The sequence below is a fragment of the Leptinotarsa decemlineata genome, unplaced genomic scaffold (genome assembly GCF_025532065.1).
Source record: "Leptinotarsa decemlineata unplaced genomic scaffold, Ldec_3_MD MMD2_tig00078422_RagTag_RagTag, whole genome shotgun sequence".
NCBI lineage: Eukaryota > Metazoa > Arthropoda > Insecta > Coleoptera > Chrysomelidae > Leptinotarsa > Leptinotarsa decemlineata.
In genome coordinates, this window is record NW_027412747.1 from 21,626,530 (window position 1) to 21,641,415 (window position 14,886).

The following is a 14,886-nucleotide window of genomic DNA, read 5'->3' on the forward strand; positions in this document are numbered from 1 at the left end:
TTATTTTGAGTTGTTTGAACTCAAAATAACTCATCACCTATAAGCCATAAAATTTACATTAGAAAAAATCAATACTCGTGATACGAATGTGTAGCGATTGAAAACACATACTAACAGATATCTCCACAATGAATCTAATCACCACACTAGCATCCAAAAAGGTATAGTTAGATGTTTCTATGATAGGTCAGAGAAAAAGAGTTTGCATTAAGGTTCATAATATGATAGAGAAAATAATTATAATTGAACCAGTTCTGGAGCAACACGCATTAGTTTTTGGAATGAGCTCTCAATGAACATATGTTTTGATAATAATAATAGCCTTTATTATCCTACAGTTGAAAACCATTTACAGGATCAACTAAGTTTGTTAAAAAGTGACATAAGTGCTTATAACTAGAAAGTTACAATTTGAGAAGATGAATAACAAAAATATAATATAATGGAAAAAATACTATACCAGGAAATTCATAATTCTCCATGAAATACTGGATTCAGTTTCAACAAAGTATATTCATTTGAAGGTGGTTGATGATGGTGGTTACCGCCCGAAGACAAACAATCGAAATGTGTTGAGGTAACTTGGTTTGGAATCTTTTTATTTTTAATTTTATTTTCTTGATGATAATTTTTCCATTTATTTCAGCTCGTGTTGATAGTTGAATTTTTTAAATTTTTTTGCCTGTTGCTTGTATGTTATGCCATTGTACCTTCACAGTTTTTTGTTCAGGAAAATTGTTATTCATCAGCTAATCTTTTTAGTTTTTCACAGATTCATTCAGGGATTTCAAAACAATTTATAGACAATGGAAGTCCGAAATAATATAATTCAACAATATATTCTAGGGAATCAAAATTGATATCACATATATTTGAGATTGAATTGAAATTATTGCGAATGCTTAAGATGGGTGACTCAGGGTACCAATTGATTCTGACCAGTCGACTATGAAAAATTTCTTGTACTCTTAGTTCTGGAATGAGGCACACAGAAATTCATAAGAAATAAGACCTCCATAGTATCCACATTGTTATGCAGTCATGATGAGAGATTCATATGGAATACCTCCATCAGAATAAATATCATGATATTTAAAGTAAATTAACTCAAGAAAACGACGTTGAAATTTTTCAATTAATATATTATAGCAATTGTAGAATGGAGACCATAGAACAGAGCGCTATTCTAATTTTTGACTACATAAAGAGTAATTAGAGCAGATATGTTCGAAAAAGATCTACAATTGCGAACTATAAAGCCATAAACTCTCAATGTTTCACTTACTTTCAATCTGATGAGGTTGGAAAGAGACAAATTTCGATATAATATACACCAAGATCTCTAATTAAGTTTCTACGTGACAGTGAAATGGTACCTATTCGAAAATTGTACTCGATGACTGACATTTTCCGACTATAAGACAATACTTTATATTTGGATGCATTAAGATATAGTTTGTTAACTTCACAGCAAGTCTGTATATTTTCTAACTGTCGTTGTAATGTATTACAGTTTTAGATAGTTTCGACAGGTGAATATCTGCAAAAAATAACTTATTACAATCGACATAATTACTGAGGTCATCGATAAATACTCCAAATGGAGGACTGTAATAAATAGAATCATAGTTACCGGGTTTTTCTGTGGTCTTCTTTGGTTATCGTCTCAAACCGTTTCAACTGCAACTGCGGTAGTAATCTTCAGTGGCGTGGTCGAAATGTTATTCTCAATGTGTCAGTTGACACGTCAGTTGACACGTGTCAGTCAGAACATTGACGCCAACCGTAAAAGCCTACATTCCTATAACATACAACATATACAATATACAACAGATCCCACAATTACCGCAAATTCAACAACAATACACATATCTGATAACTAATATCATATACCTCATGTTCCCGATTCATCTGATAAACTTTCAGAACTACCAACACATCAAGATCTCTTTCGATACGAAATCAACCCGAAAATACGATTGAAAGAACGAAAGATTGTATTGTTGCAAATCATGTCCGAAAGAAAATAACGTCGGCCGCCACTGGTAACCAAACCAAACGTGACGTAGTTAAGATCACGCGAATGAACGACGATTCCCCGCCACTATAGAAGCAGCGAGAATAATGCTACCGATTTCGACGGAACTCCGGCGAAATTTCTATGGCATTCGATTACGATATTTAAAGGCTAGCCGCGAGGATATCCACATAGCCAAGTGGACGTTACAGTGCGGTACGCGAAATGATCTAGTGAGGCGATAGACATTCAATAAGTTCAGTTGAACTGTATAAATTTCATTCTTTCGACTTGTATCGAAAGAAATTAGAGCTGTCACAATTCAAGACGGAAGTTTTATAGTGATTTTTGGGTTTTGAAAACAGATGAAGATTGTTTTCCGAAACATCTACCCTTGAAGGAAGCTGAGTAAGGATATTTGATATTTTCAATTGATTTTTCAGTTGGTTGCCAAAATTCATAAATACGACAAGTTACTGAGTAATTGGAGTTTTCGGTGGTTTATATTACGCGGTAACTTTTCAGGATGACCTTTTGAGTTTGCTTTTTATAATACTTCATCAGATCAGGTTCTCTATCGATTCAGCTCTCACTTGTCAGATTTTGGAAGATAATATACCCAAAAAATAGTGGAAAATCTCTCTACACTTTTCCATTGACTTGTTCAGTAAACTCCACCCTATATTTTCAGTATACGAGTCAGGGTATATGAAGACGTAAAAGTAGGAATAGACCAAAGAGCATTAGTGATAGTAAAAATGTGCGAAATATGCTATAAACAAAGTTTTACACCACCTCAATACGTCAGTCAAATGGCCGAAGATGTGACGAGGTCTTTCAAGCACTCGTAAAAGTCAGAAGTAATGCATCCAGAGATATGAGACGGGGAAGCCTTTATATTTATTTCTTGGCTTGACACTAGAATGGTTTTTATCAATTAGGGTTGGAACGTTACATTTTGTTGCAGGGCACCAAAATAGTCCCAGATACTTCCAGTCCTTGAATGCGATTTGTGTGTGAATTATGTTATTTTATTCTATAAATGTTTTTATAAAGTCAAACATTTCTTTTTTATACGGAAAATTCGAGAAAATTCTCACGGGGTGTGTTCGGTATTCACCTGTTACTGTATGCGGGTTCAGGTATGATTATTATTATTATTGCTTACATTTGATTGATGGCACCGGCCTTATACGCACGCGCGGAGGTCGGAAACCGTGAAAAAAATATAAAGGACAGAGAAGCAAGAGGTGTGCTCGGAAAAAGAAGTGTGTTCCGCAAAAAAAAACGTGTGTTCCGCTAAATGTATAGTGAAAATTATCATTATCTACCACCAAAACAGCATCCTTCAAGATCGCCACCGGGGTACCCCACGAACTAATTAGGAAGTGAGATCAGAAGGCAAGGAGATCTTCCGGAACCAAATTAAGGTTGGTGTCTTCCATTATTGATTTTCCAGATTGTCTTCTCCTTTTAAATATCTAACACCCGGCCCACATGGTGACTACAGTCCTTATCGAACAGGGTGAAATATGTGAAAACCATTTTTAAAATATATAACAAAAATTTTTCTCGCATTGAATTGAATTGTTTTCCAGACTCGATTAAAATAAGTGGACATATACAGTTTTGTGGAAAATAGACAATAAGAGAAATGTGTTTGAGGAATGTGCGACTAGTGGATTTGAAAGTTGTCGAATTGAAGCAAGAATTGGAGGAGAAGAAGATAGATTGTTCCGGAAAGAAATCAGTACTCCAGAAGAGACTGTGAGATAACTTGACTGAATCAGGAGAAGATCTCGAATATATGTATTCTAATTTCCTGGGGGTGATTTAAGTTCAATAATTAGCAAACTCTATGAGAATACCAATTCGCTGAAAAATAAACTCCAACAAAATTCGGTGAGTTTAAAAGATGAACTTCAACAAAATTCGAAGTGCCTGGAGAAGAAGCTTTTAGAAAATACAGAATGCTTGAAGAAAGGACTCTTTTGTGTGGCGAGGATAGGATAGGAACCATCTAGACAGAGATAGACAAAATCAGAGAGGAAATCAAAGGGGAAATCAAAGATGAAATCGGGGGAGAAATAAAAGGCGGATTTGGGGCAAGATGAAAAAAACAATCAGTACATTGCAAAACCAAATCGTTAATTCTGCCCACACCGAAGAAACTGTTACCGAAAACTCAATTCCGGAACTGAGTTTTAACATGGAAGAACTTCAAAAGGCAATGAAAGATGTCAAAGTCAGTTCTTAACCAGGAAAGTTCTCCATGAAGCCACCCCAGTTCGACGAAAAAACTCTTTAGGCAAATTACCGCCGACAATTCGACGCTGCGGCCAGAGCGAATGGATGGAATGCAGGAGAAAGGCGGTAACATCAACATTGGCGTTGCGTGGAGAAGCAATGAATATTTTGCAAACCCTCACGGCCCAGGAACAGAAAGACTATGACCAACTTATGAAGCATCTTGAGCTGCGGTATGGACAGGCCCACCTAGACCACGTTTACCATTCATTCATAATTCATCATGGTCATTATGGTCTCAGTAGTCGATGCTGAGGAGTACCTTGAAACTGTGTTGATATATCAAAATACGCATTGAATTGAAATTGAAATGATGGGTGAAATGGCAGATGAAGAGCTTTTCGTGAAAATCAAAAACAAGTCAAAATTACTGAGTAGACTTTGGAACTTCTAGCAAAAAGTCCGACGAGAGACATAATTTTTGAATTGAAAGGTTTATAATTTTCGGAGGGATGAATTTTTGGGAAAGAACGGTATTGCCTTTGTACTTCTCCATCTTTATACAAAAAAAATGTGGTTATCTTTCAAAGAGAGGGAGAGAGTAATCGATTTCAAGAAATTGACTCAAGAGAAAGATGTATAAAATCATGCAAATAATTAACATTCATACTCAAACTGGAAAAGAAGCCGTCTCGAAACTTTTACATACGAAAGAATATATACTTTCGAGAAAACTATTTTTATATAAACACTGAATTATACAAAAAACACTTTTCTCCCTTCAGTATTGTATTCTCTATATGTATTATATTCTCTATCGTACTGTTTTCAGTATTATATCATCTATAGGTATTACATCAAATCAAATCAAATATGCTTTATTGTCCAAAGTATAAACTCGTTGACAAAGCTAATCATGTATAAATGAGTTTCACTATAATAACTATACATTATACATATACATTGGTTTAATGTATGTGTCATACTGAAATATGGTTACGATTTTTAGTGAACAGCTAAAACAATTATAGATAAATAAATGAATATGCATATATAAACGCACATAAATACCACACACATACATATTTATATTCATCCTGAATGAACGAATAGTCAGACAATAACAGGTAAATAAGGAAGTCAATAGAAAAAATATATGAATAAATTAGATAAACAGACACTGTTTTCAAAATTGCAGGAGCTATTAGAATCAACATAAGCAGTGCTTGAACATGGAAAGATTTCATTTCAGAATTCCATCCATATCTTCATCAAAGTACTCTTGAAAACTATGAAACACTTGGTCAATGAGAACTTGCTTTACAGACTTCCTGAACTGATAAGGTGATTGGATATATTTAAGACTGGTCGGTAGATGGTTATATATTTTAGCTGCATTATAGGTCAATGAGTTTTTAATCAAATTTGATGATGGAATAGGCAGTCTTAATTTGTCGCTTTGGTGAGTGAAACCAATAACAACATCGTAAGACGATTTGTTCTTATGTACTAGGCACACAGTTTCGAGTATGAATAAAGAAGAAAGTGTTAGTAATTGTTGCTCCTTGAACAAGGGTTTACAAGACTCTCTAGGCCCAACTTTGCACAGATATCGGATTGCACGCTTTTGGAGAATGAGACTGTATTGAAGTGTTGTTCGTTGCAGGTGCCCCAAAATGATATCTTAGATGCGATTCAACCACAGCGTGGTACACAATTTTTGCAGTTACAATACCCAATTCATTTGACACCGTTCGTAAAGCATAACATTCCGAAGCTATTTTTTTGCTCAGCAAATTAATATGGTTAATGAAATTGAGGTTGCTGTCCAGATTGATTCCAAGAAATTAATTTAGTTTTTTGTTTGATATAATATCATTACCCATCGGAATGCCTGACAAGTTGCAATTGAATGATGTAAGATTGGTTTTTTCTATATTAAAGAATAGCAGATTGGAGTTGCACCACTCTCTCACTTTAAGAATATCTTGTGCTATTTTGTTTTGAAGATCATTTTCATTAGTGTCATGCCACAGGATGGTTGTATCATCTGCAAAAATTGTAAACGTTCCTTCAGAATCAATATAAGCTAGATCATTAAAATACAACAAAAACAATACTGGCCTCAGTACCGAGCCTTGGGGTACTCCGTGCTGAACAGAGACAATATCCGACAGCGTGTCAGTTCTCACAACTTGGGTTCGTTGACTCAGATATGATAGATCATAATAATTCGTTATGAAATTGGATCCCTCACATTATTGCTACCCTATACTCGTATAGTGAATGAAAAAGGTTGAATTTCACTTTCGAGTACATGGAAGAGCACTTTCATCCTCACTGGTGAATATCCAATGTTTCGGAATGAAACAGTTGCTTTTTCAGCATAATCATTTGTGCTGAATGATTTTCATAACATTCTCCAACATTTTCATCATCTTTCAAATGAATGATGTGATTTATTGACAATGGATTCTACCAAATATTTGAAGCATATTCATATTCCACATAACAAATCAAACGTCTTTCAGTATTCACAGTTAGTATCCACAATCGAAACGTAGTGAACTAACTTGGTTTCAAAATCTTCATTCATTTTATTGTTTGATTTTTGTTTTTTCGTTCATTTTTCCATTTTACTTTCTTTTTTTTTCACTTTGTGGTCATTTCCATCTTTTATGTTGATTATTTCGTTTTATTGTAATTTCATTTCACATTTTATTGCTTAATATAATCGATTTTCAAGTCATTTCGCAAACTACACCTCACGATTTGATGTTCAAAAACTCTATTTTCAAAATCATCACATGTTTCGCTAATACATTAGTCTTTTCGTTATGATACGTTTTTCGCTGTAATAGCGGAACATATCATGAAAACAAAGACTATCTAATTTGTATGATTACTATAATTACTATGGATCGATTAGAAAAAATATTAGAATCATTTTATACAATGAAAGTTCGAACTAGAAAAAATCACAATCCAACCGATACACCAGATATACCTAAAATTCTGTCATTTCTGGAATCCCGTGAGAATGTGAAGTAGTTCAGTTCTTTCACAGGATATCGATTAGAGCTGATCCACCACTCGCTTGGCTTAATAACGAGATTTTATTCGCTGTTTCACCTATTCATTATTCATCCAAATAATGAAAGAACTCGTTTAAAAACTTGATTAAATATTTATTGTAACGGAACGGGGAAAATACTTCAGGAATAAACTTACACTGAAATGTCAATCTACACACTAAAACACTAAAACGACTTCAAAATATTATTCAGACGGAAATATTGAAGTAACTGAACTTGAGTTGCTAATGTTCACATAAATGAAACATTCTTTACTGAAGAGCTGACTAGGTGAGACTGTTCTCTGAGAATAGTTTCTCTGTAAGGAATCGTTGTTATGTATCGATATATTGATATATCTATCTATCTAGATATATCTATCTATCACTATGAAGCCAATGTGAGCTATAATCATAAAAATACCAACCCAAGTTCAATACTTTCCACACTCAGTGTTACTATCTCCATTCGGATTTGAATGCCGTCGTAGTTTAGAACTGCATCTTTACGTTTTGCAGTGGATTGGTTCTTCAGAGGTTTATTCATCTTGATGATTGATCGACGACTAGTGATTTCTACGCAGAATGTCATCTTCATTTCTTTCAGGTTTGGAGACCAGCTCCCCTACCCTTTCGACTGATTGTTGGTCTCGAGAAGGACCAATGGGTTCAGGACTGATTGATGACGGCATGAAGTCCTTAGACATCAGTGCCGCCCTTCACGGGATACCCCTACCTGGCTGGGGTGGGATGGATGAGAAAGTTATTCATCCGTTAACGGGGGACATGAGGGGCTAATTCGACAGAGTGTCGGGGCCTTCTATATCGGGAGGGGTCGTCTACAGCATAATCTGTGGCTTCACTAACTAACAGTGATTTCTAGTTCTTGGGTTGTATTTATGTTGACTCAGATAGTCCGCATCTCTTGTTGATGCGTTGCTATTGGGCGAAGTGTTATTACCTGTTGATGACGTAACATTGCATTGCGTTGTCGCCACTTCAGAATTTTTTAGTATGGGTTTCCAAATCCGATTAGGCGTTATCGCCTCCCATTTTCTGTTGTAGTTTTCCGTATGTGGTATTCATGATCAGGAGCAAGTAGTTTCACATCAGTGTGAAACTACTCGCCCAGTAATACTGAAAATCTCGGCTGCGAAAGCCTCAACCAATTTATCACTATCCACACTATTAGGTATATGAAGATATACCCACGGGATTGGGATCGCCGCGGGAAAAATTTTAAGAGTGCAGGCAAAAACGAAAGCCACAGACTTGAAATATATTTTGATCCCACATTGTGCATGTGCGAAGCTGGGGAGTGTCACTAGTTGTTTGTGAAGTTCTGTCAATGCATGGTACTTCCTGAAATCATCATGTGAACACATATTTATGTAAAAATGGTAAAGTATTATTCAGCGATGAAAGGTAAAAACGAAATAATAGTAACTAAACCTCTATAACATAGAATTATATTCTTTTTCAAACTCCCGTTTCACTAACAATCAGTTTCGATGTAAACATTACCTGCATTTCGTTTTATAAGTTAAACTCGAGCGCTACATTAACTTGTAATCAGTAACTTTTCTGGCGTGTTCATGAAAACGATTATTTTCCACTATAATAAAAGCTGAGTGGAAATTCCATAATGTATTAGCATTATGAAGGTTGTTCGAGTTTTCTTTGTCATGCATGTCGAAAAAGTCGAAAATATTTCATTTGAAATATGAAAACAAAAATAGTCATAACACTGATTGTTATAGTCTATCCATTCCCAATTGGAACGGCAATAAAAAGATGAATACAGTTATAAACATTTCTTGCCTGTGGCCCCTAGTCGCCCAGATAATTATTAAACATGCTATCAAAAGTAGTTGAGGAGTGAAGGCTCGGCTAGCTAGACTGGCTGAATACTATTTTTTTGTCGTTTCACAATATTTTTTTATCAGTGCCGTGTGTTCGTGGGGTTAGGTGAGGAAGTGAATGGTTTTTAAAACCGATTTTTGAATACTAAGATCAACTACCCTAACACCAAACTGAAATTTTCGCACTCGACGCGCGTTTCGCTAACAAGGTTAGCATCTTCAGGAGAAGCAAATTGATACTGAATCTAAGGACAAGGGTTAGCTGTTTATATACCTAAATATACAAATTGATTTGTCAACAATAGATATGGCTTTCTGGAGACCTTTTGAAACAAATGCTAACATTACGTGTGAGGAATCTGTGTCAATCGACAGGGATCCGGAATTTGAAAATAAGGACTCACATGTTCAAGTTCAGCGAGTAATTTTAAATATTCATGAATGCTTGAAGAAGGAAAACTGTCACACTTCACAGAATGCTATTGTGAATAGAATATGCGAACGAAACTATCTCGTTCGGCAGTTCTTTGAGTCATTAAAATAGGGGATGTCATTGACCATGCAATGAAACGAAAACAAAGGAATAAAAAATTCGCAAACGTTGATGGTGCTACAAAAGATGTGATTCGGCGAACAATTTATGATATATACCAAAAAAATGAAGTACCAACCTTGGAAATGATTTGGTATAAATTACTCGACTATCCCTATTCCAATTACAAATCTTTAGAAACTCTACGAGTTGTCTTATTGTCTTGTAGTTTCGAATATAAAAAAAATTGAACAATCGGATGGTCATAATGGAATCGACACGCATTGTTCAACTCCGACAAGGATATTTGAGGCGAATGAAAAGCTACCGAGAATCCAGCAGACATATAATCTACCTCGACGAAACTTGGTTTGACACCCATGATGTTGTCAAATATGGCTGGGTAGATGAAACCAAGTATTGAGTTTTGAACACACCTTCTTCAAAAGGAAAACGTGTTATAATTTTGCATGCCGGGAATGAAAGTGGTTTTGTACCTAACGCTTTGCTTCTGTCGGCCAAAAATATTGAAGATTCGTCTGCTGATTACCACGAAGATATGACTGCGGCTTTATTAGAAACCTGGTTCAGTGAGCAGCTTCTCCCAAATATTCCTCCATACTCGGTTATTGTTATGGATAACGCTTCGTATCATTCTCGGTTATTAACTACAATACCAAACAATAATACAAAAAAGCAGGTATTGTTGATTTCATGCGAAATCATGACATGGAAATACACGAAAAGATTCCAACGAAATAGGTATTACTGGCGACCATAAAACAACGTAATTTCAAAAAAGAGTATATTATTGATTCGATGTGTAAAAAACGTGGTCATATCCTCTTACGTCTGCCTCCATACTATTGTGTGTTGAATCCAATTGAAATGGTTTGGCCACAATGAAAGAAAGCTTGCGGAAATGTAATCAGTCACCGACTTTGAATGCTGTAGTGCTTGACAATATAAGGCGAGTGATGAATGAAGTAGGTAATAGTGATGTGTGGAAGAACTGTGTGGCCCACGTTATGAAAGAAGAGAACAAATATTATGCGCAAAGTTCCATAAATCCGATCGTTATTCAACCCGATGATGATTCTACCTCATTCGAATATAGCGAAGAAAAATTTTGATTTTTCTAGCAATTTTGTTGGCCTCTAATATTTTGTAAATATATGTTTGACGAGAATTCGGTGTGATTATTTGTGTTTTCATTGTATTTTAGAGTTTTCGGTTCGGAAAGCAACTACCTTAAATTTCGAAGTTTTTCATAATGACTCATGATGGAAAAATTCAGTTGAGATAATTTTTTCATGGGGTGTTCAATTGCTATGATTGTAAGAATAAGTAAGTGGAAAACTACCACTGAAAAATAATATGCCGACGCCTATGTCGGCATATTATTTTTTGCTGTTCCAATTGGTATTGGAAATACTATACTGTGATAATTGATATTCGTGTTCTACTATTAACTTGTATTTGGCTATAGCTCAGCCTTTCTATCATACAAGTACATCACAATTATCGGCAAATCATAATATCCCCGTGAGGAGTTGTTTACATTGGAAAGAATACTTGAGAACTTTCCAGAGGAGTTTTGCAAGGAACATTCGTTTTTTTTGTACTATTCTTGATACGCGAGCTATACGCCAACATCACATATTTTCAGGTTTTCAGCTAGACTTCACATTTAGTATGTTTTTCCCCACTAATCTAATTTATATTCTGTCATTGCCGCCAAAAGTTATTCCTTTTCTCTGCTCGATTGAAATACATCGAGCAGTGCGAGAGTGATTCAATCTGGATACGAACAAAACACAAACAACTATTGTAGCAAGTTGACAGATCCAATGAAAAATGTTCATTTCTTTTCATTTGAAGATGTCGACTGTGAAACTCGAATATTGAAATTGTAACGAATCTGAAGCTGTCCCTGACCGATATGCCGGCCAGCAAACAAACACATGACATCACAGCAAAAGGAATGCAGTCGGCAACCGCCGGTAAAACTCTAGTCGGGTATTGAACCGACTACAGATTTCTAGAAGGAACCGTAACACTATATAAGTCCGGCTTCCCGATGCGAGGGGGAGTACAGAAAGTGAATAGAGCGGTTAAACAAAGAATTCAAATAGTGGAAATGAATTATGCGTTAGTTGCTAAGTGCTGTTAATGAATTAGTTTGTGATTAGTGAAATATAATTGGAAACAAATTTGTTAATTCTTTAATTTGATTAAATTTTTAATCAGAAGTGGATTTGTAAAAATTGACTATAAATGAAATTGACTATAAGACTTATTTGTTCGCGTAAAGAGACTGGTGATGAACTGATAGACCTTTCTCGCGAAAAATAGACCTGTGAAAGATAATTAGTGTTTTCCAGACTCGATTAAAATAAGTGGACATACACAGTTTTGTGGAAAATAGACAATAAGAGACAAAATGTGTTTGAGGAATGTGCGACTAGTGGATTTGAAAGTTGCCGAATTGATGCAAGAATTGGAGGAGAAGGAGATAGATTGTTCCAGAAAGAAATCAGTACTCCAGAAGAGAATGTGAAATAACTTGACTTTATCAGGAGAAGATCCCGAATATATTTATTCTGAGTTTCTGGGGGTGATTTGAGTTCAATAATGAGCAAACTCTATGAGAATACCAATTCGCTGAAAAATGAACAAAATTCGGTGAGTTTAAAAGATGAACTTCAACAAAATTCGAAGTGCCTGGAGAAGAATCTTCTAGAAAATGCAGAATGCTCAAAGAAAACACTCTTTTGTGTGGCGAGGATAGGATATGAACCATCGAGACAGAGATAGACAAAATCAGAGAGGAAATCAAACGGGAGATCAAAGATGAAATCGGGGCAGAAATCAATGGCGGATTTGGGGCAAGATGAAGAAAACAATCAGCAAATTGCAAAACCAAATCGTTAATTCTGCCCACACCGAAGAAACTATTACCGAAAACTCAATTCCGGAACTGAGTTTTAACATGGAAGAACTACAAAAGGCAATGAAAGATGTCAAAGTCAGTTCTGAACCAGGAAAGCTCTCCATGAAGCCACCCCAGTTCGACGGAAAAACTCTTTAGGCAAATTACCGCCGACAATTCGACGCTGTGACCAGAGCGAATGGATGGAATGCAGGAGAAAAGGCGGTAGAATCAACATTGGCGTTGCGTGGAGAAGCAACGAATATTTTGCAAACCCTCACGACCCAGGAACAGAAAGACTATGACCAACTTATGAAGCATCTTGAGCTGCGGTATGGACAGGCCCATCTAGAGCACGTTTACCATCCATTCATAATTCATCAAAATTATGGTCTCAGTACTCGATGCTGGGGAGTACCTTAATTATCAAAAACTATGTTGATATATTAAAATACGTAAAACTATATTTTTAAAACGCAAATCTGTAAAATATGCTACAAAACAGTAAAAAATTTTAACGTCTGAAGGAATTTAACAATTTTCAAAAGATGCACCTGTTGAAAAGTATTTGCTGATAAAGGTATGAATTGAAAATTTTCAAATTGTTATCGAAAGATGAATGTTTGCTTTTGATTTCAGGCTGCTCTAGCTATTGGTTTCACAGGGGTATGTCGTTGTGATGAACTTCGAAAATTAAAAATCAATGACATGTAAGAATTACCTGATACTAGAAATTTCACAGTCACAGGAGAATTCTACCAAATTCACAAAAGATATTTGAAGCTTCGACCATGCACAAATGAAACAAGGTTTTTTTATATTACAAACATAGCGAATGCACGAAACAGCCTATGGGGATGAATAAATTTGGCACCATGTCGAAAAAAATTGCAAAATTTTTGCAATTACCGAACCCTAAATTATATACTGTCCACTGTTTCCGAAGGTCATCTGCGACTATTTTAGTTAATGCAGGGGCAGATCTTTCAACTTCAAAACGCTATGGGGGTTGGAAATCCAGCAATGTTGCAGAATCTCACATCGACAACTCCATAGCTAACAAAATAAAAATTTCAAGAAGTATAGTAGAATCCATTCAGCATCCAGCGCCATTAGAATCTGAACACAACAATACTGTGGAAGCTCAGTACGTTTCCCCATCAACTTCAACTTCGACCGCAGCTAATATTTCAATTACCGAAAACATGTTGAAACAAAACGACCTACCAGGCATTACTTTACAAAATCGTTCAAATATAACTGTTGATTACTATTTTGAATAAAATATAAAATTGAGTTGATGACATACAAGTATTATTATATATGTATTTCAATTTTCAATACTTGAAAACAACGCAACCGTAGGAAAAGTACAGTGTACAATGCGTGAGAAAATGGCATATTTTTCACTGGCTTGATTTGCGCTTCTGCGCTCGTGAGAAATATGTCGTTTTTCTCACTTGTTGTACAATATACTATTTTCCACAATATCGGACGTAAGTATTTCATTTTCGAGATGTTTGGGATGATGAGGATTACTCAACGTTCTCAAACTCAAAGTTATCATTATGCTATTATTTTTGAGATATAAAAAAAATTCTTTCACTTATGCAGACCTCTCAAGCTGTGTTAATAAATATCAGAAATTCAACGCTTTTTTTGAGATCATCAAATGATCTGAGAAAAATTCATTACTGCATTTAAGAGTGTGGGTATTTATAATTAACAGAGATGACATCAACTGTATAATTAGAACAACGAGGAGGTATATTTCAGTTAGTTGATTGGTGACCTAGTGGCCGTTTAAAATAAATGACATCCGTTATTTGAAATTGATTTATTGGGTTCATTCATATTCCATAAATAAATATTTAGTGAATTCCGCATTTTCGTGCCAGTCGAAAAACTTCATGATTGTGAAATATGCATTGGAGTGAAATCGTGTTATAGTATTGCATTTGAAATTATATGAAAAGATGGTTATATGAAAACGACGAGAAAAATAATGAAGAAAATTGCTCCCTTCTGTTTTTGGGTTCATAAATTTCCACAACTTGGAATTGAACCAATCTAAATCATCAGAGAATCTACTGAAGTCTGACAAAAAGCAAACTGAAGATTTCAATGCGTCCACGTCAAAGGATAGGTTAGGTTAAGTCAAAAGTCAGTGGGTCTGCACCGCAACCCGCAAGGGTTCATTGTGGCTCACACCTAGTCACACTC

At 35.4% G+C, this 14,886-nt stretch overlaps 1 protein-coding gene and 1 long non-coding RNA gene across 3 annotated transcripts in view; one reads left to right on the forward strand and one right to left on the reverse strand.

Moving 5' to 3' along the window:
- Window positions 1–14,886, forward strand: part of side-VII (sidestep VII transmembrane protein) — a 338,106-nt gene that overhangs the window by 141,064 nt on the left and 182,156 nt on the right. The gene's annotated exons all lie outside the window — the stretch shown is intronic.
- Window positions 1,126–1,743, reverse strand: LOC141487197 (uncharacterized). The gene is made up of 2 exons (XR_012468254.1): window positions 1,634–1,743; window positions 1,126–1,540 (listed from the first exon to the last, which is right to left on the reverse strand). It is a non-coding gene; the product is annotated as an uncharacterized lncRNA (long non-coding RNA).